We start from the raw sequence: 24,754 nt of genomic DNA, 5'->3' as shown, positions 1-24,754 counted from the left end.
TTCAAGTGTTAATGAAAACCTCAAAGAGCTGAATTTGATGATATAATTAACTGACACTCATTTAACTTCTAAGTTACAGATTCTGTTTTCAATCTTTGATCATCATTGTCTCTGTTATTCTGTCACTACATACATTTACGTTTCCATTCTAAATCCATCAAAGTCTATGAAGGGTTCAAGGCCTGTTATTACCAGAGTAGTGAAATGTGACGTAACCATCCCCTTTGCCGCATGTTCCTGTCTCCGCATTCCACGTTTCACTCGGAACAAACGAACCGCCACCGCCTGACATGAAGATGTCCGCAAAGCTTCCGTTAACACTTCACCCAGAGTATCCTCCCCCTCCCCCTGGTACATAATTAGATGATGCTCCAAAACCACTAAACCCGCCATCGCAGCAGTCACGATAATCTTGGGATGCGCCTCTTCCGCCGTTTAGAAATGATTTGGCTGCAGATTCATTGCACTGCATGATTGCCTGGCTGTGATTGAAGCATTCACCATCACCACTGAATCCTCCGCCAATGTATCCTTCAACTAATTCCCACCAAACACATGGCTTAACACAAATCAACCGACCGCCAACGGTGCCAGGCATCAATCCCTCAGCTTCGCCAGCTTGTCCTGGTCGGCTGTCTCTTTTATATTGCTCCCCTCCACCCCCGCCAGCAATACTGACGGGGATACTGTTGGAAGGAAAAAACACAAATAATCCCCCACCAGCACCACTTCTGTATTGCGGAGGACGTTCAACACCTCGCTGGCCCACCAAAACAATCAGTTTGGTTCCCTCCTTAACATGGACTGTACCGTTTACCCTCACCCCTTTACCCCCGTATGATCCACTGCCTGAGGCACCGCACATGTCAACGTAGTAGCAGCCCGTTAAGGGTGCACTCCATTCTTGCAGACCATTTGTCACGTTTATATTTTCAAGGGAGGAGCGTTCGTACTCGGCATTTGATGTTGGACCTTCCTTGCCAGTAGTGTCAAGTGTAGTGAAGTAAAACTCAAGTTCTGAAAAACAAAACGACGTGTGTGTATGGATTATTGTATAGCCTCGTAGATCCCCAAAATCTCACAAACTCACTACTGCGACAAATTCACCTTTATCAACTTCAAGTTGATCAATAGCTAAGTGTTTCACTTTATTTGATGAAAAATAAATGTTTCTTATTGACAAAACTGGTCTTGTTTTCACAGCTAATTACTAAGTGGAGGAAATGGAACCATGCTAAATTTTGACAAGTTTTAATCAACTGTGTTGTTATTGATTTGCGTTATTAAATCAATACTTGTCCTCAGATGAAACACCATTAGGAAAATAAAACTTTTTGTTAAATCTGTAATGACTTGTGTAATGAGGTTTTTAGCCATTCATTGACAAAACGACAACCTTTCGTCTACAACTCAAACAGAAATAATCGTCAAATGCATCTCGGCCTAGTTAAGTTCCTTTATTCGGGTATCTTCATAGAAAAAAAATCGCCGAAATGGTGTAAATTTGTAACGAAACGACCATGCTTATAGCATTAGAGCTCCAAGTACTACGTTAATTTGAGAGTTACTGCTATTTCTGCCTTCTGCGGCCATGCCTGCCCATGTGTCACAATGCGTTTCTTCGGCTCGTGTCTCAGTGAAGCTCAAGTTGAACACGGCGCGCGTTTGCGAAAAAAAAAGAAACTGAAATATAACTCTTTTGAGTCTACCTAAATGGGTGAATTATTATATGGAGGAGCCCGGCAATAATTTTAGTTTTAGGTTCTTACCCGTTTTTAATCCACATTCTTCTCCAGTCTACAGTAGTTTGCATGAACATGAAAACGTGTCTTTCTTCTCGTCAAACAAACAAGAACCACCATTAAGGCATCCAGTCTTGAGTAAGCCCTGATATGAAACAAACAAACAAACAAACTATAGAGCAGGCACAGGAGCGTGTATTTTGTAATGGGGTGAATGAAATGTTTTCCAGGTTGTACGACTCTCATTAAAACTTTATTAGCTTGTATTTACCGCCTGACAACAAAGTAAGACCTAAATTGTAAGTCATCTGCTCTCACACATGGGCAAACCACGTTCAAGATCTCGAGGTAAGTGCCAAGATGACCAGTACATTACAACACATTTCCTTGCAGAATCGAGGCTGAAAAGCCGTACTTTGAATTCAAAATTCCACGCTAAATATCTCGCTTTGATAGCCAATCAAAGTACGAGTTCTAATCACTTGTCACCAATGAACATAGTTACTAACTATGCCAATTAAGACCATGCTAAGTTTCAGGGCAAATCCTTCAGCTGCCTCGTTAGCGCAGTAGGCAGCGCGTCAGTCTCATAATCTGAATTAGAAATCTGAAGGTCGTGAGTTCGATCCTCACACGGGGCAGACATTTGAGAATTCTCTCCAGTCGTTTTTCTCTTCCGATTACCTGAAGTAAAGTATAAACGGGAAATATCTTTTTTTACGATCATTACGTCTTAATTTGAAATAGTATTATAATATAGATGGGACCCTGCGCACGCTCTGCTTGGTCAAAAACCTATGTTTTATCAGAGTATAGAACATAGAAAAAGCGTATTTTATTGTTTTACGCCGCATTACCGTGTTCTCAAATGCCCGTCGTGTTTTATCAAAGTGTAATACACGGCTTAGGCTTCTTTATTTGTTAATTAAATAGACTATTCCACTGAGCCCTCTTTGATTCTTGGTTGAGTCTGTTTTTATCAGGTTATTTATATTCCAACAATCTGTTTTTGAAATTTTTTCTCAAAGTTAATTTCGTAACAGTCGACCAAATCTTGATAAGTACTAATTGGTTTTAGAGGTTAAGAATGCACCGTACTAATTCGATTTAGCGCCCGGGACGCTAAATCAACAAAATACCAGAAAACGGCATGGTTTTTGGTAGTTAAGGCTTAATGAGGCAAGACAGGAAGATCTATGATGAGGCTAATACCTCAAGTAAAACAGAGGACATACTGCTATTTCTACTGAGTGCATATGACCCTTTATTATATGGCTAGCTCCGTGAGCGGACAATATGAATTAAATCCTGCGCTGTGATTGGCTACCCGAGCTGGCAAGATGGAGCTATCTTGCCCGCTCGGGACTAGCCGCTGTGTCCCGCAGGAAAAATTTCCCCGAAAGCCATAAAATAAATGTTTTATTCATCATGCAAGCTTGTTCGGTCAAGATGGCTGGATATTGGCCTCGTTCTTTTTTTGCGTGTGTATGGACCTCGACTCCATCTCGGTCCATATACACACAAAAAAGAACTTGAACAATATCCAGCCATCTCGACCTCACGCTTGGTCAATAACCTATTTATACACCTTGCCTCACTTTGTGTTGCATTGTGTCTTGAACAAAAAACAAAAAATTAAAATCGCCCAATATGGGACTTGAACCCATGACCCTCAGATTAAAAGTCTGATGCTCTACCGACTGAGCTAACCGGGCGGCTCATACAAACGATGTGACAAATGATGGAATTTTATCTGGAAACCACTGCACATTATTGATGTTATCGTGATTCTAAAAACCGTATCAGTTGTGGACCTTTAATTCTGGTGATATCGAGAATTGCAGTCGGCCTCCATTCCTCTTTGGCTCCATAACATTGCACCGTTTTGAGCTCTGGCTTATCAGATGAAGTCTTTTTATGTAGAACTTATAAATCCAAACCGACATAAAATGAATTGATGTATGTTTGCAAAGGTCACGTTACAGCTGCGTTACAGGTCTGCGTTACAGCCCCTGGCAAAGAAAATTCCTCAGTTCATTGAAGAGCTTTGCATTTTCTTCAAGCGCGGTCATTTCAAAGTCATTTCAATTGACAATTATCAAAAACTAGACTCAATTTACTCCCTATAATTTGGAATGACTGAAATGTATTCCAGGTTCAGCGACTCTCACTAATACTGCATCACCGGCTGACAACAAAGTACAACCTAAATTGTAAGTCATCTCCTCGCACACATGGGCAAACCACGCCCAAGAGCAAGAGGTAAGTGCCTAGATGGCCAGTATATTAAGACACAAAATGTCCTGCTGAATCGAGAGTAAAAAGTCTTACTTTGAATTCAATATTACACGCTAAATACCTCGCTTTGATAGCCACTCAAAGTGTGTATTCTAATTACCTGATGCTAATGAAGGCTATGCTAAGTTTCAGAGCAAACCTTCCCGGTGCCCCGTTAGTGCAATAGGCAGCGCTTAATCTCATAATCTGATTTAATAATCTGAAGGTCATGAGTTCGATCCTCACAAGGGGAACACGTTTGAGAATTTTTCCTCTTTTGTTGAATTTTTTTTTCTTTATCGATTATCTCAATTGAAGGAAACAAGAAATAACTTTCAAACGATCATTACGCCTTAATTTTTAAATGGCATCAAATGAACCTTTCCAATGAGCACTCCTTCTTGATTCTTGATTGAGTCTACCGGTATTCAGGTTCTTTTCACTGTATTTGAGGCCTGGATACGTTTGACGGGCTGATAACAGAATTGGAAACAATTATGAACAATACTCATCTCTCTCTCTTTTTTTTAATTTATTAAAATGTATTTTGATTTTTAACCACAAACTTTCATTTATGGTCATTTATAGATATACATAATTTCAATCTAAATCAGAAATGCTGCTTTTGATATTTATATTACAAAAATTCTTTTTTTTTAAACTTCAACTCAAAGAAAATTTTGTAACAGTCCATCAAATCATGGTAAACACTAATTAGTTTTACAGGTTAGGGATGCACCGTAATAATTCGATTTAGCCCCAGTGGCACTAAATCAACAAAGTACTAGAAAACGACAACTTCTTTTAGGTAGCAAAGAATTTATGAGGCAAGAGAGGAAGATCTATGATGAGGCTAACACAAGTACAACAGAGGACATAGTGCTTTTTACTTTGGGAGACCGTCCATCCATTTTTAAACCATTGAACTGCTTCACATTTATCTACACGCGCGATCAGTTCAAAGTTTTTTCAATTCACAAGTAGCTAAAACTAGACTTAATTTGCTCCTTGTATTTTGCAATGAAGTGACTGGAATTTTTTCCAGGTTATACGACTCTCCCTGAAACTGCATTACTGGCTGACAACAAAGTACAACCTAAATTGTAAGTGGTCTTCTGGTCTCCTCGCACACATGGGTAAAACACGCCCAAAAGCAAGAGGTAAGTGTCAAGATGACTGGTATATTACAACATGTTTCCCAGCAGAATCAAGGCTGCAAAGCCGTACTTTGAATTCAAAGCTCTACGCTAAGTATCTCGCCTTGATAGCCACTCAAAGTTCGAGTTCTAATTACTTGTCGCTAATGAAGACTATGATAAGTTTCAGAGCAAATCTTGCAAGTGCCTCGTTAGCGCAGTAGGCAGCGCGTCAGTCTCATAATTTGAATCAGAAATCTGAAGGTCGTGAGTTCGATCCTCACACGGGGCAGATTTTTATGAATTCTTTCCCTTTTATCGAAGTCTTTTCTGTCTTTCGATTATCTCAACATGATTATGTCGATTATGTCAATTATGTCAATGTCTTGTTTTTACGATCATTAGGTCTAAATCGAAAATAGTATCAAAGAGACTTTTCCATTGAGCCCTCATTGGTTCTTGATTGAGTTTATTGGTATTCAGGTTATTTATATTCCACTAATCTTGTTTTAAAAGCTTCTTCCCAAAGTTAAATTCGTAACAGTCGACCAAATCGTGGTAAGTACTAATTAGTTTTAGAGGGTAGGGATGCACCGTAATAATTCGGTTTAGCGCCCGGGGCAGTAAATCAACAAAGTGCTAGAAAACAGCATGTTTTTCGGTAGTAAACGATTTATGAGGTAAGAGGGGATGATCTACTCGGATGAAGCTAACATCTCAAGTACTGCATAGGACATAGTGCTTTTTACTGTATGGATATAGTTTTATACAACTTGCTTCACTTTGTGTTGCATTGTGTCTTGAACAAAGACAAAAAATAAAATCGCCCAATATGGGACTTGAACCCATGACCCTCAGATTAAAAGTCTGATGCTCTACCGACTGAGCTAACCGGGCGGCTCATACAAATGACGAGACAACTGATGGAACCTTGTTTGATACGGTTCACATTATTGATATTACCTTGACACGGAAACCCTTATCAGTTGTGAACCTCTAATAGTGATCATACCGAGAATTGCAATAGGCCTTTCCTTAATTCCTCCGCTTTAGCTCCATAACATTGCACCGTTTTGATCTCTGGCTTATCAGATGTAGTTTCGTCAGAAAAAGTTATAAATCCAAACCGACATAAAATGAATTGATGTATGATTGCAAAGATCGTGTTGTAGCTGTGCATCTCTGAAGTGGCTTTGAGAGTCGCTGCGGCTGGCAAAGAAAATTCGTCAGTTAACTGAAAACCTTTACATTATCTGCAAGCGCGGTCAGTTCAAAGTCAATTCAGTTGACAATAAGCAAAAGCTAGACTCAATTTGGTCCGTGTAATTTGTAATGGAGTGACTGGAATGTTTTTCAGGTTATATGACTCTCACTGAAACTGTATCACTGGCTGACAACAAAGTGCAATTTAAATTGTAAGTCATCTTCTCGCATACACGGGCAAACCACGCCCAAGAGCAGGAGGTAAGTGCCAAGATGACCAGCATATTACAACACATTTCCCTGAAGAATCGAGGTTAAAAAACCTTACTTCGAATTCAATATTATCTCACTTTGATAGCCAATCAAAGTGCGAGTTCTAATTACTTGTCGTTAATGAAGACCATGCTAAGTTTCAGAGCAAATCTATCAGGTGCCTCGTTAGCGCAGTAGGCAGCGCGTCAGTCTCATAATCTGATTTAGAAATCTGAAGGTCGTGAGTTCGATCCTCACACGGGGCAGACTTTTGAGATTTTTCTCCCTTTTATTGAAACCTTTTTCTGTAGAGGATGCAGGCATGCCGAAGGGTTTCAAGCATTTCAGGAAATGTTCCCAAGATTGGTCTTGCAACACGAGCCATGTATCATTCAACTTCACAACTCACAGACGGCCCAAGGTCATAATGCGAGGAGTTAACATTTTATCTTTTTTTGGTACTTTTATGCGAACGTTCAGCGCGACGTGACATATAAGGCCGACATATACTATTACGTATATATACATAACGACCGAGTTTGAATACGCGAAACGTGACTCTCGCCTTGCATTATATGGAGGCCAGGTGTTGTGTTACAACGGTTTGAATTTACAAAGGTTTGTATGGGAACGGAACGGTTTTGCTTTAAAACTAATTTTTCCTTATATTTTGTGAATAAAATCTACTTACCCCATTGCTGTGTTGTATTCTTGGTTGTTTGCCAGCTCTCCAGGCCGATCTAACGCGATTTCAGTGAGTTTCCGTTGTGTGGGTTTCGCAAGGTGGGTTTCCACTGCTAAAATAAAGACAAGGCCGGACACTCATTTCCGGAGTGCCCGCCGCTCGACTGAAGCGAGTAAGTTCCCCCGGACTTTTCAACTTTCGATCGAAAGGTCGCACATGCGCAATTCATGACATTGTCCCTTGAATTTTATAGCTTTAGTTCTACCTGATTAGAAATTTCAGGTAAAGAATAAAAGAAAGTATATTAAAAACATGTAAACCAAGCTAGGCAGGCCAGAGCCGGGGGAGGGGTACTTTGGGAATTTCTGGGTGGGGATGTGCCGCTGGCACCCTGGAACCCTTAGCCTATAACAGAGCTAGTTCAGCTGAATTTTGCTACCCTATACTAGTGTAAACTCCCCAAATCCCCCCACCTATCGACACTGTTGAGGCTGATTTGCGTAAATTTGAACTTCCCGATTTGATTTTTTTCTATTTTCGAGTGGCAATTCCTGGTTTCCTTAGTCTAGATAAATCTTCAACCAGCTAGCCAGTTTTGTGAAAAATGATACCCTATTCTAGACTCAAACGCTCTGATTTATATACCCTATCCTAGAGTAAACAGCTTGAAAACCATACCCTTCACAGCGGCACATACCTATATAGCCAATATATGGCAGTGCCCCCCCCCCTGGGGGAGGGGGGGCAGAGTAATTTTCTTCCACATGTAAATCTCTTTTAGCATAAACTGAAATGGGTCAAAACTTTGCCGTCTTTATTCCAAAACACCGAAGTTTCTTAGAGTATTGTATTATTTTATTTCCTTTTGATATTGCACCATAAGGGGTTCAAGGGGGTATTGAGGAAACTTGACCAGATAACAGTCACTGGCAGCCATTTTGAAATAAGATCTATGACATGACGTATACTATAATTCGAAAAATATTTCAATTTACGTGTTCCAAATAATCTTAATATCCTGAAATGACTCCAGAAGCGACGCACACTGTATATGTGGAGAATTAATGAGATGTAGGCTGTGTAGGTATATGTGGGGGATTAATTAGCTGTAGGCTGTGTAGTATATGTGGGGGATAAATGAGATGTAGGGTGTGTAGGTATATGTGGGGGATTAATGAGATGTAGGATGTGTAGGTATATGTGGGGGATTAATGAGATGTAGGATGTGTAGGTATATGTTGGGGATTAACGAGATGAAGGATGTGAAGGTATATGCGGGGAATTAGTGAAATGTAGGCTCTTTAGGAATATGGGGGGGATTAATGATATGTAGGATGGGTAGATATATGTGGGGGATAAATAAGATGTAGGATGTGTAGGTATATGTGGAAGATTGATTAGATGTAGGCTGTGTAGGTATATGTGGGGGATTAATGAGATGTAGGCTGTGTAGGTATATGTGGGGGTTTAATGAGATGTAGGATGTGTAGGTATATCTGGGGGATGAATAAGATGTAGGCTGTATAGGATTATGTGGGGGATTAATGAGATGTGGGATGTGTAGGTATATGTAAGGGATTAATGAGATGTAGGATGTGTAGGTATATGTGGGGGATTAATGAGATGTAAGATGTGTAGGTATATGTGGGGGATAAATGAGTTGTAGGATGTGGAGGTATATATGGGAGATTAATTAGATGTACGCTGTGTAGGTGTATGTCGGGGATAAATGAGATGTAAGTAGGTGTAGGTATATGTGGGAGATTAATAAAATGTAGGATGTGTAGGTATATGTGGGGGATAAACGAGATGTAGGCTGTGTAGGTTTATGAGGGGGAATAATGAAATGTAGGCATGGAGGGGAAATTGGGGGAGTTGAGATAGAATAGTTGATTATATTACTTATATTTGGTGGGGGGGGGGCTTTGAAGTAGAATACTTGACTATCTATATTTGGTGGGGGGGGGGGGGCTTTGAAGTAGAATACTTGACTATCTATGCAGGAGGTATTGTTTTAAGAGAGATTAAGTGAGATGAGGAAAGATATGTACATTGCGGTGGAATTAATTGGCCGCCCAACCATCCGGGTGGTGTCGCACTTATAAAGCGAAACAACAAAAGACTTGGATGTGAGCCAATGAGAAAACACTTACGTCACGGTCAAACCGGACAGACGAGTTTCTGACACTGGCTTGATTTGATTATTCAAAATGGCGGACAAACCTTGTCTTTATATGCACGCTTATGTTCTGTAACGACTATATAATTTATGCAATAAAGTACTGTAATATAATATACGCGTTCACCATTTTTATCTTGAGTTACAGTAGTCGAATTAAGCCTTGATTGGCATGGTTCATTGTAAGGTTCTTTCTGCGATCTAATATTACATGTTGCAGCGAAAGGGTAGTTCAAATTCGTCGATAACGTATATCGTCTGCGAATGCCGCGAAAAAAACCTCCGGCGCCTCGCCGCCGAAAGCAACGCAATCTACAATGTTATTCCTCCAGATATCATTGTCACTGCAACATTTAGATTTGATCTGAGGTCAATCAAGTAGCGCGGTCCGCGAGAATTGGAAGCTATGGAAAAAGCAATGTAATTACTACTTGGTTTGGAGCGGAAAAGCCCCGAGCATCAGCCCATCGAATAATCAAGCACGCGATTGATGACGATGGCCTTTAAGTGTTCAAAACCTTCAGCTGTACTGATCATGAAGAAGAAGATGTAAACGATTGGCGTGTAGTTATTAGTATAAAGATGAAAAGGTACTGATCGGCGAAGTAACGTAAACGAGATAGTTCCAGCAGGAGGGACACACTTCAGTACCGAAACGCTTGACGACTTTATATCTGAGTTATAAAAGAACCTTGACGAGGAGCCGCAATTATTGTTTACGGCTTTTTACGATACTCTCATCTGCGATCGATCGTTCTTGGGATAAACATGAGCAAACCACACAAGCAGCCTCTTAGGATGAGAGACTGACCTCCCATGTAAATGGGAGCTTAAGCAATGCCGTCGGCGACGCCAAGGACTGTATGCCTAGTAAAAATTGAATTTAGTATATTTTACGATTTTGATTTTCGATTCGCGTCAAGATTATTATGCATCGATCTTAATGGAGCTGTCCTGCATATCATTTCATTTCTCAGTGATTCATTTGTAATCAATGCAACCGTCGTGGTACACGTTCTCTAGAAAATGCAGAATTTTGGTCATTTCAGGTTCTTGTTTTGAAGAGAAAGCAGGATTGGAGAAGCGTGAGAAATTTTGAGCTTGAGATTAAACTAAAACTGCGTTATCCATCTGTTTGCTCTTTCATTAGTTTTAAATGCCAGGGTTTAAGTCGCGACTATACATCGATAAGCATTCAATTTACTCTTATCGACACGATCAGTTTATCCTGTTCAAGGGTGATTGTTATAGAGACTTAACTGCATTATATATAGCTTTTATTCTAGTGTTAATAAAAACCTCAAAGAGCTGAATTTGATAATATATTTAACTGACTCTCATTTAACTTGTATAAGCTACAGTCAATCTTTGATCATCATTATCTTTGTTATTCTGTCACTACATGTATTTATGTTTCCATTCTAAATTCATGAAAGTCTATGAAAGGTTCAAGGCCTGTTATAACCCAAGAAGCGAAATGTGACGTAACTATCCCCTTTGTCGCATGCTCCTGTCTCCGCATTTCACGTTTTAGTGGGAACAAACGAACCGCCACCACCACGTGAAGATACCGTAAATCCTCGAATTAGCGCCCCCCCCCCCTCTCGAATAAGCGCCCCCTTCAAATAAGCGCCCCTCCTATCGGCCAAAATTTAAAATAACCGCCCCCCTCCTCGAATAAGCGCCCCCCTCCGCTCCCCCCATTTTGTGGACGAGTAATGAGGCAGCAAAGAATGTATACGGTTTTCGTCGTGTGGTATCAGATCTGTGCATTGTTTGAGTTTATGAACACGTAAAGTTTGGAAAAAAGTACAAGTACTAACGGTGCCGCGATTTAAAGTTTAGGATCAGCTTTTTATGTCGATAAACAGCTTATGTTTTTGTTTACGCGCAAATGATTTATTAAAAAAATGATCATGTCAGGTCACGATTTGGAAAAAAATAAACAAGCGCAAGTGCACTCCACTCTTGCAGACCATTTGTCACGTTTATATTTCAAGGGAGGAGCCTTTGTACTCTGCATTTGATGTTGGACCTTCCTTGCCAGTAGTGTTAAGTGTAGTGAAGTGAAACTCAAGTTCTGAAAAACAAAATGGCGCGTGTGTATGGATTATTGTATAACCTCGCAGATCCCAAAAATCTCACAAACTCACTACTGCGACAAATTCACCTTTATCAACTTTAAGTTGATCAATAGCTAAGTGTTTCACTTCAACGGTTTCGCTTTATTGATGAAAAATAAATGTTTTTTATTGAGAAAACTGGTCTTGTTTTCACAGCTAATTACCAAGTGGCGGAAATGGAACCATGCTAAATTTTTAATCAACTGTGTTGTTATTGATTTACGTTATTAAATCAATACTTGTCCTCAGATGAAACACCATTAGGAAAATAAAAACTTTTTGTTAAATCTGTAATGACCCGTGTTATGAGGTTTTTAGTCATTCATTGACAAAGCGACAACCTTTCGTCTACAATTCAAACAGAAATAATCGTCAAATGCACCTTGGCCTAGTTAAATTCCTTTATTCGAGTATTTTCATTTAAAAAAGGTCGCTGAAATGGTGTAAATTTTTAACGGAATGACCGTGCTTATAGCACTAGAGCCCCAAGTACTTCGTTGATTTGAGAGTTACTGCCATTTCTGCATTTTACGGCCATTCCTAGCCATGTGACACGATGCGTTTCTTCGGCTCGTGTCTCAGTGAAGCTCAAGTTGAACACGGCGCGCGTTTGCGAAAACAAAAAAGAAACTGAAACACAACTCTTTTGAGTCTACCTACATGGGTGAATTATTATATGGAGGGGCCCCGGCAATAATTTTAGTTCTAGGTTCTTACCCGTTTTTACTCCCGACCACGGCAGCTTGTATAAACATGAAAACGTGTCTTTCTTCTCGTCAAACAAACAAGAACCACCATTGAGGCATCCAGTCATGAGGCAGCCCTAATATCAAACAAAGAAACAAACAAACAAACAAACTATAAAGCAGGCACAGGAGGGTGTAATTTGTAACGGGGTGAATGAAATGTTTTCCAGCTTATACGACTTCCATTAAAACTGTATTAGCTTGTATTTACGGCCTGACAACAAAGTACAACCTAAATTGACAGTCATCTGCTCGCAAACATGGGCAAACCACGCTCAAGAGCAAGGGGTAAGTGCCAAGATGACCGGTATATTACAACACATTTCCTTGCAGAATCGAGGCTGAAAAGCCGCCGGTACTTTGAATTCAAAATTCCGCGCTAAATATCTCGCTTTGATAGCCGATCAAAGTGCGGGTTCTAATCACTTGTCACCAATGAACACAGTTACTAACTGTGCCAATGAAGACCATGCTAAGTTTCAAGACAAACCCTTCAGGTGCCTCGTTAGCGCAGTAGGCAGCGCGTCAGTCTCATAATCTGAATGAAGGTCATGAGTCATGAGTTCGATCCTCACAAGGGGCAGACATTCGAGAATTCTCTCCATTTTATTGCAATCTTTTTTCTCTTTCGATTACCTGAGTTAAAGTATAAACAGGGAATTTCTTTTTTTACGATCATAATGTCTTAATTTTGAAATAGTATTATAATATAGAGAGGACCCTGCGCACGCTCCGATTGGTCAAAAACCCATGTTTTATCAGAGTATAAAACAGAGAAAAAACGTATTTTATGTTTTTCGCCGCATTGCCTGCGGCTCGTGTTTTTTATATTTCCCTCGTGTTCTCAAATGCCCGTCGTCTTTTATCACAGTGTAATACACGCCTTAGGTTTCTTTATTTGTTAATTAAATAGACTATTCCACTGAGCCCTCTTTGATTTTTGATTGAGTCTGTTTTTATTCAGGTTATTTATATTCCAAAAATCTTTTCTTAAAACTTTTCCTCAAAGTTAATTTCGTAACAGTCGACCAAATCTTGTAAGTACTAATTGGTTTTAGAGGCTAATTCGATTTAGCGCCCGGGACGCTAAATCAAGAAAATACCAGAAAACGGCATGGTTTTAGGTAGTTAAGGCTTAATGAGGCAAGAGGGGAAGATATATGATGAGGCTAATACCTCAAGTAAAACAGAGGACATACCGCTATTTTTACTGAGTGGATATGACCCTTTATTATATGGCTAGCTCCGTGAGCGGACAATATGAATTAAATCCTGCGCTGTGATAGGCTACCCGAGCTGGCAAGATGGAGCTATCTTGTCCGCTCGGGACTAGCCGCTGTGTCCCGCAGGAAAAATTTCCCCGAAAGCCATAAAATAAATGTTTTATTCATCATGCAAGCTTGTTCGGTCAAGATGGCTGGATATTGGCCTGGTTCTTTTTTTGCGTGTTTATGGACCTCGACTCCGTCTCGGTCCATAAACACACAAAAAAAGAACTTGAACAATATCCAGCCATCTTGACCTCACGCTTGGTCAATAGCCTATTAATACACCTTGCCTCACTTTGTGTTGCATTGTGCCTTGAAGAAAAAACAAAAAATTAACATCGCCCAATATGGGACTTGAACCCATGACCCTCAGATTAAAAGTCTGATGCTCTACCGACTGAGCTAACCGGGCGGCTCATACGAACGACGTGACAAATGATGGAATTTTGTCTTGAAACCAGTGCACATTAATGATATTATCGTGACTCTAAAAACCGTATCAGTTGTGGACATCTAATTCTGGTGATATCGAGAATTGCTGTCGGCCTCCGTTCCTCTTTGGCTCCATAACATTGCACAGTTTTGAACTCGGGCTTATCAGATGGGTTTTTTTAGAGAAGAAGCGGTGTAAATCGAAACCGAAATAAGTAAATGAATTGATGTATGATTGCAAACGTCACGTTACAGCTGAGCGTCTCTGAAGTGGCTTTAAGAGTCGCTGGCATAGAAAATTCCTCAGTTCACTGAAAAGCTTTACATTATCTTCACGTGCAGTCAATCAAAGCCATTTCAATTGACAATTAACAAAAACTAGACCCAATTCACTCCCTGTATTTTGTAATGGAGTGACGGGTCTGTATTCTAGGTTAAACGGCTCTCAATGAAACTGCATCACCGGCTGACAGCAAAGGACAACCTACTTGGTGTAAGTCATCTTCTCGCACACACGGACAAACCACGCCCAAGAGCAAGAGGTAAGTGCTAAGATGACCGGTATATTACAACACATTTCCCAGCAGAATCGAGGGTAAAATCCGTACTTTGACTTCAAAATTCCACGTTAAATATCTCACTCACCAGTCAAAGTGCGAGTTCTAATTACTCGTCGCTGATGAAGACCATGCTACGTTCTAGAGGAAACCCTTCAAGTGCCTCGTTAGCACAGTAGGCAGCGCGTCAGTCTCATAATCTGAATTAGAAATCTGACGTTTTGAGTTCGATCCTCAAACGGGGCAGACTTTTAAGAACTTCCTCTCTTTTATTGAAATCTTTTTTCTCTTTCGATTATCTCAACTCAAGGAAACAAGAAATATCTTTCAAACGATCATTACGTTTTAATTTTCAAATGGTATCAAATAGACTTTTCCATTGAGCCCTCCTTGATTCTTGAATGAGTCTACTGGTATTCAGGTTCTTTTCACTGTATTTGAGGTCTCGATACGTTTGACGGACTGATAACAGAATTGGAAACAATTATGAGCAATACTCGTCTTGTTTTATTAAAATGTATTCTGATTTTTAACCATAAACTTTCATTTATGGTCCTTTATAAATATATTTAATTTCAGTCTAACTCAGAAATGTTGTTTTTGATACTTATATTCCAACAATCTTCTTTTTAAAACTTGTTCTCAAAGTTAATTTCATAACAGTCGATCAAATCGTGGTAAGTCCTCATTAGTTTTACAGGCTAGGAATGTACCGTAATAATTCCATTTAGCCCCAAGGGCACTAAATGAACAAAGTACTAGAAAACGACAAGTTCTTTTTGGTGCTTGAAGCTCTATGAGGCAGGAGAGGATAATCTATCCGGATGAGGCATAAAAAATAGAATTATAGCGGAGCTCCGGCAGCGCGAAGGGCCGTCAAGCGGAGCCCCATACTCATGTAGGAAAGAAAAAGAAACCCATGAGTTGATTTTCTCATGGTTATAATGGCTAGCTCGTGGGCGCGTACGCACGACGGTGACGACGGCGACGCAGTTGCCCAACATGGCGGCCATACTCCAAATAATAGGTTGACAGACATGCAGCCTTGGTTTACCGTGCACTTCCTTGATATTGGACATCCATGTTATGATCAATTGACACCTGTCAAAACAAGGTATCCGCTGATCAGTATCTCGTGACCATGTCGTGGCTCAAGTTTACAGCTCCTCGAGGTCACATGTTTTTGAAGTTGACCGCTGACCAAGTGCTGGTTATACATTGGATCGCAGGCTCATATTAGGTTAACTTGTTGGAAACATGGCAGGATTGCTCGGAAGCCGGTTAACGCTAACCCGGGATTAAAAGTTAACCAAATTATAACTTTTTCTTCTATACAAATGTGTTTTGCTGTTTTGTTTTGTGTATAGGGTGATTATTAAAACTCAAAACGGAAGGCCAAACAATATACAGAAAACTTCACCGCAAAGTTACAAAACTCAAATCAAAATTCTACCTTTTTCTGGGTTAGCTTAATCGGGCTTTGGACAACCCGGCCTAGGAGCTACGCTTTTAGCCTGGCCTAGATCTATATATTCGCCCAGTATGGGACTTGAATCCACGACCTTCAGATTAAAAGTCTGATGCTCTACCGACTGAGCTAACCGGGCGGTTCATACAAATGACGAAACAAAAGATGGAACTTTGTCTTGATGCGGTGCACATTATTAGTATTATCGTGAAACTAAAAATAGTACCAGTTGTGGACTTCTAAATGCTCGCTAATACCGAAAAATGCAGTTGACCTCCATTCCCCTCTGGCTCCATATCGATGCATAACATTTCACTGTTCTGGCTCATTAGATGCAGGTTTTTAAAAGGAAAACCAAAATCCAAACCGAGATAAAATCAATTTGCTCCGTTCAATTTACAACGGAGTGACTGAAATGTTTTTCAGGTTATACGACTTTCACTGGAACTGTATAACTGGCTGACAGCAAAGTCAGATAACCTAATTGTAAGTCATCTCTTGCATCTCATTAATCCCCAACATATACCTATACATCCTACATCTCATTAATCCCCCACATATACCTACACATCCTACATCTCATTAATCCCCCACATATATCTACACATCCTACATCTCATTAATCCCCCACATATACCTATACAGCCTGCATCTCATTAATCCCTTACATATATCTAAAGATCCTACATCTCATCAGTCCCCTATATATATCAACACAGCTTACATCTCAAAATGTCAATACCAAATGTCATAGATCTCGAAGATATCGCTGCTATTCAGACTCCTGATATCTGGCAAGTTTCTTCACTCCCCCTGGAACCCCTAATTGGGCAAATTATCAAAAGGAAATGAAATAATAAAATCCATTAAGAAACGTCAGTGTTGTTTTTGGATTATTTAAAGATGGCAAAATTTTGACCCATTTCAGTTAAGCTAAAAGGGGAAAAGGAAATTACTCTGGCCTGCCTAGCTTGGTTTACATGTTTTTAATATACTATATTCAATTCAAAATGGAATTCAAAATGGCGTCCCTAGTGGAGTTAGTTTTGGCGTCACTAGTGGAGTCAGTGGTGGTGTGTCGACAAAGGGAATTTGACTGCGATGAATAGGCCTTGCTATTATGAAACATAGGAGGAGAGCTGTCATAATGGGATAATTTAGAAGGAAAAATGTTTCGTTGTTGTTTTGCTTTTGCAACATAGGCTGTCTGAAATGTTTTCCAGGTTATACGACTCTCCCTGAAACCAAGATATCATAATCTCTCTCTGAAACTGTATCACCGGCTCAGCATGAAAGTACATCATACTTGTTGAAAGTAATCTCCTCGCACACATGGGCAGCCCACGCCTAAGAGCAAGAGGTAAGTGCCAAGATGACCGGTATATTAAACAAAACATATCCCTGCAGAGTCGAAGCTAATAGCCGTACTTTGAATTCATGGCTGTCGAAAGTTCGAGTTCTAATTAATTACTTGTCGCTAGTGAAGATTATGCTAAGTTTCAAAGGTAGTTTTCCAGGTGCCTCGTTAGCGCAGTAGGCAGCGCGTCAGTCTCATAATCCGAGTTAGAAATCTGAAGGTCGTGAGTTCGATCCTCACACGGGGCAGTCTTTTCAGTTTTTTTCTCTTTATCGAAATCTCCTTTTTTGTTCTTTTTAAAGGAAACGAGGAATATCTTTTAAACGATCCTTTATGTCTTAATTTTAAAATAGTGTTATATAGACTTTTCCATTTAGCTCTTCTTGATTCTTGATACTGGTATTCAGGGTTTTTTCATTGCGTTGGGGCTGGATGATAACAGCAGTGGAAACAAATTATAGACTTGATACTCATCTTTTTCATTCAAATATATTCTGATTTTTAACTAAAAACTTTCATTAATAAACAGGTTGAACTTCAATCGAACTAAGAAATGTTCTTTTTGATATTTAAATTTGTAACAGTCGATCAAATCGTGGCAAGTTCAAATTAGTTTTACAGGGCGTGCACCGTAACAAGAGACTATGATAAGAAAAATTAAGAAAACAAACAAACAATAAAATCGCCCAATATGGGACTTGAACCCATGACCCTCAGATTAAAAGTCTGATGCTCTACCGACTGAGCTAACCGGGCGGCTCATACAAATGACGAGACAAATGACGAGACAAATGATGGAACTTGATCTTGATGTGGTGCACAGTATTGATGAAACTAAAAACCGTTTCAGTTGTAGAGAGAATTGCAGTTGGCCTCCATTCCTCTTTGGCTCCACAATTAACATTGCACTGTTTTGAGCTCTGGCTTATCAGAAGCAGGTTTTTAAAAGAATAACCTGTAAATCCAAACCGACATATCTGATGAATTAATGTATGATTGCAAAGGTCACGTTACAGCTGCGCTTTTGAGAATTCTCGCCCTTTTATCGCAATATTTTTTCTGTCTCATTTATCTCAATTAAAGTATGAACAGGGAATATATTTTTTTTACGATTATTATCTCTCAAGACATTAACTAGACTTTTCCATTGAGCCCTCCTTGATTCTTGATTGAGTTTACTAGTATTCAAGTTATTGATATTCCAACAATCTTTTTTTGAAAACGTCTTCTCAAAGTTAATTTCGTAGCAGTCGACAAAATCGTGGTTAGTACTAATTAGTTTATAGGCTAGGGATGCACCGTAATAATTCGATTTGGCGCTCGGGACGCTAAATCAACAAAGTACTAGAAAACGGCATGTTGTTTGGTAGTAAAGGCTGTAAAGGCATTATGAGGCAAGAGAACAAGATCTATGATGAGGCTAACATCTCAAGTGCAGCATAGGAAATGACGCTATTTTACTGTATGGGTATGATTTCATACACCTTGCCTCACTTTGTGTTGCATTGTGTCTTGAACAAAGACAAAAAATAGAATCGCCCAATATGGGACTTGAACCCATGACCCTCAGATTAAAAGTCTGATGCTCTACCGACTGAGCTAACCGGGCGGCTCATACAAATTGACGTTGCAAATAGTGGAACTTTGTCGTGATACCAGTGCACATTATTGATATTATCGTGACACTAACACCTGTATCAGTTGTGGACCTCTAATTCTGATCATACCGAGAATTGAAGTCGGCCTCCATTCGTATTTGGCTTCATACACCATTTTGAGCTCGGGCTTACCAGATGCAGTTTTTTAGAGAAGAAGTTTTAAATCCAAACCGACATGAAATGAATTGATGTATGATTGCAAAGGTCAAGTTGAAGGCTGCGCCCCCCTAAAGCGGCTTTGAGAGTCGCTGGCAACGAAGGTTCCTCAGTTAATTGAATAGCTTTGCAGTTTTCTACACGCTTATCAGTTGAAAGCCATTTCAATTGACAATACGCAAAAACAAGAGTCAATTTGCTCCGTGTAATTTGTAATGGAGTAACTAAAATGTTTTCCAGGTTATACGATTCTCATCGAGCCTCTATCACCGGCTGACAACAAAGTAAAACATACTCGTTGTAAGGGGTCTCCCCGCACATATGGGAAAGGCCACGCCTAAGAGCAAGAGGGAACTGCCAAGATGACCGGTACATTACAACATATTTCCCAGCAGAATCAAAGGGTATAAAAGCCGTACTTTGAATTCAAAATTTCACTCTAAATATTTCGCTTTGATAGCCAATCAACGTGCAAGTTCTAATTATTTGTCGTTAATGAAGAGCTAGACCATGCTAAGTTTCAGAGCAATACCTACAGGTGCCTCGTTAGCGCAGTAGGCAGCGCGTCAGTCTCATAATCATAATCTCATAAGAAATCTGAAGGTCGTGAGTTCGATCCTCACACGGGGCAGACTTTTTATCTTTCATCAAAATCTTTGCTCTTTCTCGCTTATTTTTATCAAAGAAAACAAGGCATAATGTCGTTTAACTATCATTATGACTTAAAATAGTATTAAACAGACTTTTCCATTGAGGCCTCCTTGATTCTTGATTGAGTCCACTGGTATTCAGGTACTCGTTTTCAGTCTCAACCTTTTCCAGAAGGTTGCAACCCTCACCAACATTTCATTTGTAATACCAAGAGCCAAATGCCCGAATTTCATAGCGCAATTAAAATATTACGATATGACACATCACAAAGGAATATTGTAGCCCAGCAAACGGTATACATCTTTGGTAGTAAAGACTTAATGAGACTAACACCTCAAGAACAGCAGATCAGAGGACAGAGTTCCATTTTTACTGAGTGGACATGACTTTATAGACCTTGCCTCACTTTGCACAAAAAACAAAAAATATAATTAATCACCCAATATGGGAGTTGAACCCATGACCCTCAGATTAAAAGTCTGATGCTCTACCGACTGAGCTAACCGGGAGGCTCTTACAAATGACGTGACAAAAGATGGAACTTTGTCTTGATGGGGGGCACCGTATTCAGATTATCGTGACTCTAAAAACCGTATTAGTTGTCTCGGACTTCTAGTTGCTCGCTAATACCAAAAAATGCAAGCAGTTCGCTTCCATTCCTCTCTCGCTCCATATCGATCCATAGCATTGCACCCTTATTAATTCCCCACATATACCTATACAGCCAACATCTCATTAATTCCCCACATATACATACACAGCCTACATCTCGTTAACCCCCAACATACACTTACATAGCCTGCCTGCATCTTATCAATCCCCCACATATGCCTGCATATCCTACATCTCATTAATCCCCTACATATACCTACATAGCTCGTGCTATTTTGATAAAACAGAGCAAGAGAGCTGTCATAAAGGGATAATTTGGAAGGAAAAATATTTCGTTGTAGTTTTGCTTCAGGCCATTTTAGTATGATTAGTGGCCGAATGTCAGCCAGCTCTGGCTGGATACTGTGCTTCGACGCTGCAATGGCCGAGTCTTGGCCAGTTGAGGTACTCAGTGAATCTTTATCTCATCATCATTGTCGAATCTGTATTCACTTAGCTTTTAATTAACTGACGTATTGAAAGTAGAATTCTATGGAGATATTGTTAGAGAAAATAATTGGAAAACACCATGTGGTTTGAGACGGTGAACAGCCAATTTGACGCTTATTACAATGAAATACGACATGATTCTTTTAGCTATTTATCGCATGGTAGCCTGAAAATCGTCGCGTACTACGAGATCTGCATTCACTTAGCTTCCAATTGGTGTATTACCTTTACAAATCTGTTGAGATGTTCTGGTAAAAAAAAAATTATTTACATGACACGGTTAGCTTTCAGTTGTAAATTTAAAAGATACATGGCTTGTGATGCACGTCAATCTTGGGAACATTTTCTGAAATGCTTGAAACCCTTTGGCATGCGTCCAGCCTCTATAGAAAAAGGCTCCAATAAAAGGGAGAAAATTCTAAAAAATGTGCCCCGTGTGAGGATCGAACTCAAGACCTTCAGATTTCTAATTCAGATTATGAGACTGATGCGCTGCCTACTGCGCTAACGAGGCACCTGTTGGGTTTGGGCTGGAATTTACAGGTAGCATGGTATTCATTTAGCGACAAGTAATTAGAACTCTCACTTTGATGGCTAATAAGGCAAGATATTTAGCGTGGAATTTTGAGTTCAAATTACGGCTCTTATACCCTTCGATTCTACTAGGAAATGCTTTGTAATGTACTGGTCATCTTGGCACTTACTTCTTGCTCTTGGGCGTGGTTTGCCCGTGTGTGCGAGGAGACGACTTACTATTTAGGTTGTACTTTGTTGTCAGCCAGTAACTGAATACAGTTTCAGTGAGAGTCGTATAGCCTGAAAAACATTCCAGTCACTCCGTTGCAAGTTACACGGAGTAAATTGCAAACAAACATCAATTCATTTTTTTTTTCATCAATTCATAACTTTTCCTTTCAATAAACTGTATCTAATAAGCCAGAGTTCAAAACGGTGCATTGTTATGGATCGATATGGAACCAGAGGGGAATGGAGGCCAACTGCATTTTTTGGTATTAGCGAGTATTTAGAAGTCCACAACTGGTACTGTTTCTAGTTTCACGATAATATTAGTACTGTGCACCGCATCAAGACAAAGTTCCATCATTTGTCTCGTTGTATGTATAAGCCGCCCGGTTAGCTCAGTCGGTAGAGCATCAGACTTTTAATCTGAGGGTCATGGGTTCAAGTCCCATATTGGGCGATTCTATGTTTTGTTTTTTGTTCAAGACACAATGCAACACAAAGTGAGGCAAGGTGTATAAAATCATATCCACTCAGTGAAAAAAGCACTATTTCCTATGCAGTACTTGAGATGTTATCCTCATCATAGATCATGCTCTCTCTCACCTCATAAAGCCTTTGCTAACAAAAATTGTGCCGTTTCCTAGTGCTATGTTGATTTTGTGCTCCGTGCTCTACATCGAATTATTACGGTGCATCCCTAGGCTGTAAAACTAATTAGTACTTACGACGGTTTGGTCAACCGTTACGAAATTAACTTTGAAAAGAAGTGTTTAAAACAAGATTGCTGGAATATAAATAACCTGAATACCAGTAGACTCAATCAAGAATTAGAAAAGTCTATTTAATACCATTTTAAAATTAAGACATAACGATCGTTTAAAAAATATTCTTTGTTTCCCTTATTTAGGAAAAAATCAAAAGTCTGCCCCGTGTGAGGATCGAACTCACAACTTTCAGATTTCTAAATTAGGTTATAAGACTGACGCGCTGAAACTTAGCATGGTCTTCATTAGCGACAAGTAATTAGAACTCGCACTTTGATTGGATATCTGATCAAAGCAGGATATTTAGCATGGAATTTCGAATTCAAAGGAAGGCTTTTATACCCTTCTACTCTTCTAGGAAATGTGGTGGAATATACCGGTCATCTTGGGACCCCATTCTTGCTCTTGAGCGTGGGCTGCGAGGAGACGTATATTTGGGGAATTAATGAGATTTAGGATGTGTAGGCACATCTGTACGCATATATAGGGGATTAACGAGATGTAAGGTATGTAGGTATATGTGGGGGAATAGTGAGATGTAGGATGCGTAGGTATACGTGGGGGATTCATGAGATGTAAGCTGTGTAGGTATATGTGAAGGATTAAGGAGATGTATTGCTGTCTAGGTATATGTGGGGGATTAATGATATGTAGGATGTGTAGGTATATGTGGGTGATTAATGAGATGTACGTTGTGTAGGTATATGTGGGGGATTAATGAGATGTAAGCTGTGTTGGTATATGTCGGGGATTAATGATATGTAGGATGTGTAGGTATATGTGGGGGATTAATGAAATGTAGGATGTGTGGGTATATGTGGGGGATTAATGAGATGTACGTTGTGTAGGTATATGTGGGGGATTAATGAGATGTACGTTGTGTAGGTATATGTGGGGGATTAATGAGATGTACGTTGTGTAGGTATATGTGGGGGATTAATGAGATGTACGTTGTGTAGGTATATGTGGGGGATTAATGAGATGTACGTTGTGTAGGTATATGTGGAGGATTAATGAGATGTACGTTGTGTAGGTATATGTGGGGGATTAATGAGATGTTCGTTGTGTAGGTGTATGTGGGGGATTAATGAGATGTACGTTGTGTAGGTATATGTGGGGGATTAATGAGATGTAAGCTGTGTGGGTATATGTGGGGGATTAATGAGATGTTCGTTGTGTAGGTGTATGTGGGGGATTAATGAGATGTACGTTGTGTAGGTATATGTGGGGGATTAATGAGATGTAGGATGTGTAGGTATATGTGGGGGATTAATGAGATGTTCGTTGTGTAGGTGTATGTGGGGGATTAATGAGATGTACGTTGTGTAGGTATATGTGGGGGATTAATGAGATGTAAGCTGTGTGGGTATATGTGGGGGATTAATGAGATGTACGTTGTGTAGGTATATGTCGGGGATTAATGAGATGTAGGCTGTGTAGGTATATGTGGGGGATTAATGAGATGTACGTTGTGTAGGTATATGTGGGGGATTAATGAGATGTACGTTGTGTAGGTATATGTGGGGGATTAATGAGATGTACGTTGTGTAGGTATATGTGGGGGATTAATGAGATGTACGTTGTGTAGGTATATGTGGAGGATTAATGAGATGTACGTTGTGTAGGTATATGTGGGGGATTAATGAGATGTTCGTTGTGTAGGTGTATGTGGGGGATTAATGAGATGTACGTTGTGTAGGTATATGTGGGGGATTAATGAGATGTAAGCTGTGTAGGTATATGTGGGGGATTAATGAGATGTTCGTTGTGTAGGTGTATGTGGGGGATTAATGAGATGTACGTTGTGTAGGTATATGTGGGGGATTAATGAGATGTACGTTGTGTAGGTATATGTGGGGGATTAATGAGATGTACGTTGTGTAGGTATATGTGGGGGATTAATGAGATGTACGTTGTGTAGGTATATGTGGGGGATTAATGAGATGTACGTTGTGTAGGTATATGTGGGGGATTAATGAGATGTACGTTGTGTAGGTATATGTGGGGGATTAATGAGATGTACGTTGTGTAGGTATATGTGGGGGATTAATGAGATGTACGTTGTGTAGGTATATGTGGGGGATTAATGAGATGTACGTTGTGTAGGTATATGTGGAGGATTAATGAGATGTACGTTGTGTAGGTATATGTGGGGGATTAATGAGATGTTCGTTGTGTAGGTGTATGTGGGGGCTTAATGAGATGTACGTTGTGTAGGTATATGTGGGGGATTAATGAGATGTAAGCTGTGTTGG

The 24,754-nt window shown here is 39.8% G+C and overlaps 13 non-coding genes and 1 pseudogene across 13 annotated transcripts; 6 read left to right on the top strand and 8 right to left on the bottom strand.

The window, feature by feature from the left end:
* Positions 1-175: 175 nt before the first annotated feature.
* LOC149106477 (uncharacterized) lies at positions 176-2,975 on the bottom strand (annotated as a pseudogene).
* Trnam-cau (transfer RNA methionine (anticodon CAU)) lies at positions 2,298-2,383 on the top strand. The gene is given in 2 exon segments: positions 2,298-2,334; positions 2,348-2,383. It is a non-coding gene; the product is annotated as a tRNA-Met (tRNA).
* Positions 2,976-3,384: 409 nt separating the features above from the next.
* On the bottom strand, positions 3,385-3,457 carry Trnak-uuu (transfer RNA lysine (anticodon UUU)). The gene has a single exon. It is a non-coding gene; the product is annotated as a tRNA-Lys (tRNA).
* Positions 3,458-5,361: 1,904 nt separating this feature from the next.
* On the top strand, positions 5,362-5,447 carry Trnam-cau (transfer RNA methionine (anticodon CAU)). The gene is given in 2 exon segments: positions 5,362-5,398; positions 5,412-5,447. It is a non-coding gene; the product is annotated as a tRNA-Met (tRNA).
* A 532-nt stretch (positions 5,448-5,979) lies between these two features.
* On the bottom strand, positions 5,980-6,052 carry Trnak-uuu (transfer RNA lysine (anticodon UUU)). The gene has a single exon. It is a non-coding gene; the product is annotated as a tRNA-Lys (tRNA).
* Positions 6,053-6,790: 738 nt separating this feature from the next.
* Positions 6,791-6,876, top strand: Trnam-cau (transfer RNA methionine (anticodon CAU)). Its single transcript is given in 2 exon segments — positions 6,791-6,827; positions 6,841-6,876. It is a non-coding gene; the product is annotated as a tRNA-Met (tRNA).
* A 7,074-nt stretch (positions 6,877-13,950) lies between these two features.
* Trnak-uuu (transfer RNA lysine (anticodon UUU)) lies at positions 13,951-14,023 on the bottom strand. Its single transcript has one exon. It is a non-coding gene; the product is annotated as a tRNA-Lys (tRNA).
* Positions 14,024-16,134: 2,111 nt separating this feature from the next.
* Positions 16,135-16,207, bottom strand: Trnak-uuu (transfer RNA lysine (anticodon UUU)). The gene has a single exon. It is a non-coding gene; the product is annotated as a tRNA-Lys (tRNA).
* Positions 16,208-17,587: 1,380 nt separating this feature from the next.
* Trnam-cau (transfer RNA methionine (anticodon CAU)) lies at positions 17,588-17,673 on the top strand. The gene is given in 2 exon segments: positions 17,588-17,624; positions 17,638-17,673. It is a non-coding gene; the product is annotated as a tRNA-Met (tRNA).
* Positions 17,674-18,108: 435 nt separating this feature from the next.
* Trnak-uuu (transfer RNA lysine (anticodon UUU)) lies at positions 18,109-18,181 on the bottom strand. The gene has a single exon. It is a non-coding gene; the product is annotated as a tRNA-Lys (tRNA).
* Positions 18,182-18,961: 780 nt separating this feature from the next.
* On the bottom strand, positions 18,962-19,034 carry Trnak-uuu (transfer RNA lysine (anticodon UUU)). Its single transcript has one exon. It is a non-coding gene; the product is annotated as a tRNA-Lys (tRNA).
* Positions 19,035-19,779: 745 nt separating this feature from the next.
* Positions 19,780-19,870, top strand: Trnam-cau (transfer RNA methionine (anticodon CAU)). Its single transcript is given in 2 exon segments — positions 19,780-19,816; positions 19,835-19,870. It is a non-coding gene; the product is annotated as a tRNA-Met (tRNA).
* A 456-nt stretch (positions 19,871-20,326) lies between these two features.
* On the bottom strand, positions 20,327-20,399 carry Trnak-uuu (transfer RNA lysine (anticodon UUU)). Its single transcript has one exon. It is a non-coding gene; the product is annotated as a tRNA-Lys (tRNA).
* A 1,720-nt stretch (positions 20,400-22,119) lies between these two features.
* Positions 22,120-22,192, top strand: Trnak-uuu (transfer RNA lysine (anticodon UUU)). Its single transcript has one exon. It is a non-coding gene; the product is annotated as a tRNA-Lys (tRNA).
* The last annotated feature ends 2,562 nt before the right edge of the window (positions 22,193-24,754 follow it).

Source organism: Orbicella faveolata, unplaced genomic scaffold (assembly GCF_042242905.1).
Source record: "Orbicella faveolata isolate gen_17 unplaced genomic scaffold, um_ofav_v1 contig_3, whole genome shotgun sequence".
In the NCBI taxonomy this organism is placed as follows: domain Eukaryota; kingdom Metazoa; phylum Cnidaria; class Anthozoa; order Scleractinia; family Merulinidae; genus Orbicella; species Orbicella faveolata.
Note: the sequence above shows the minus strand (reverse complement) of the source record. Positions and strands in the feature narration are given on the sequence as shown.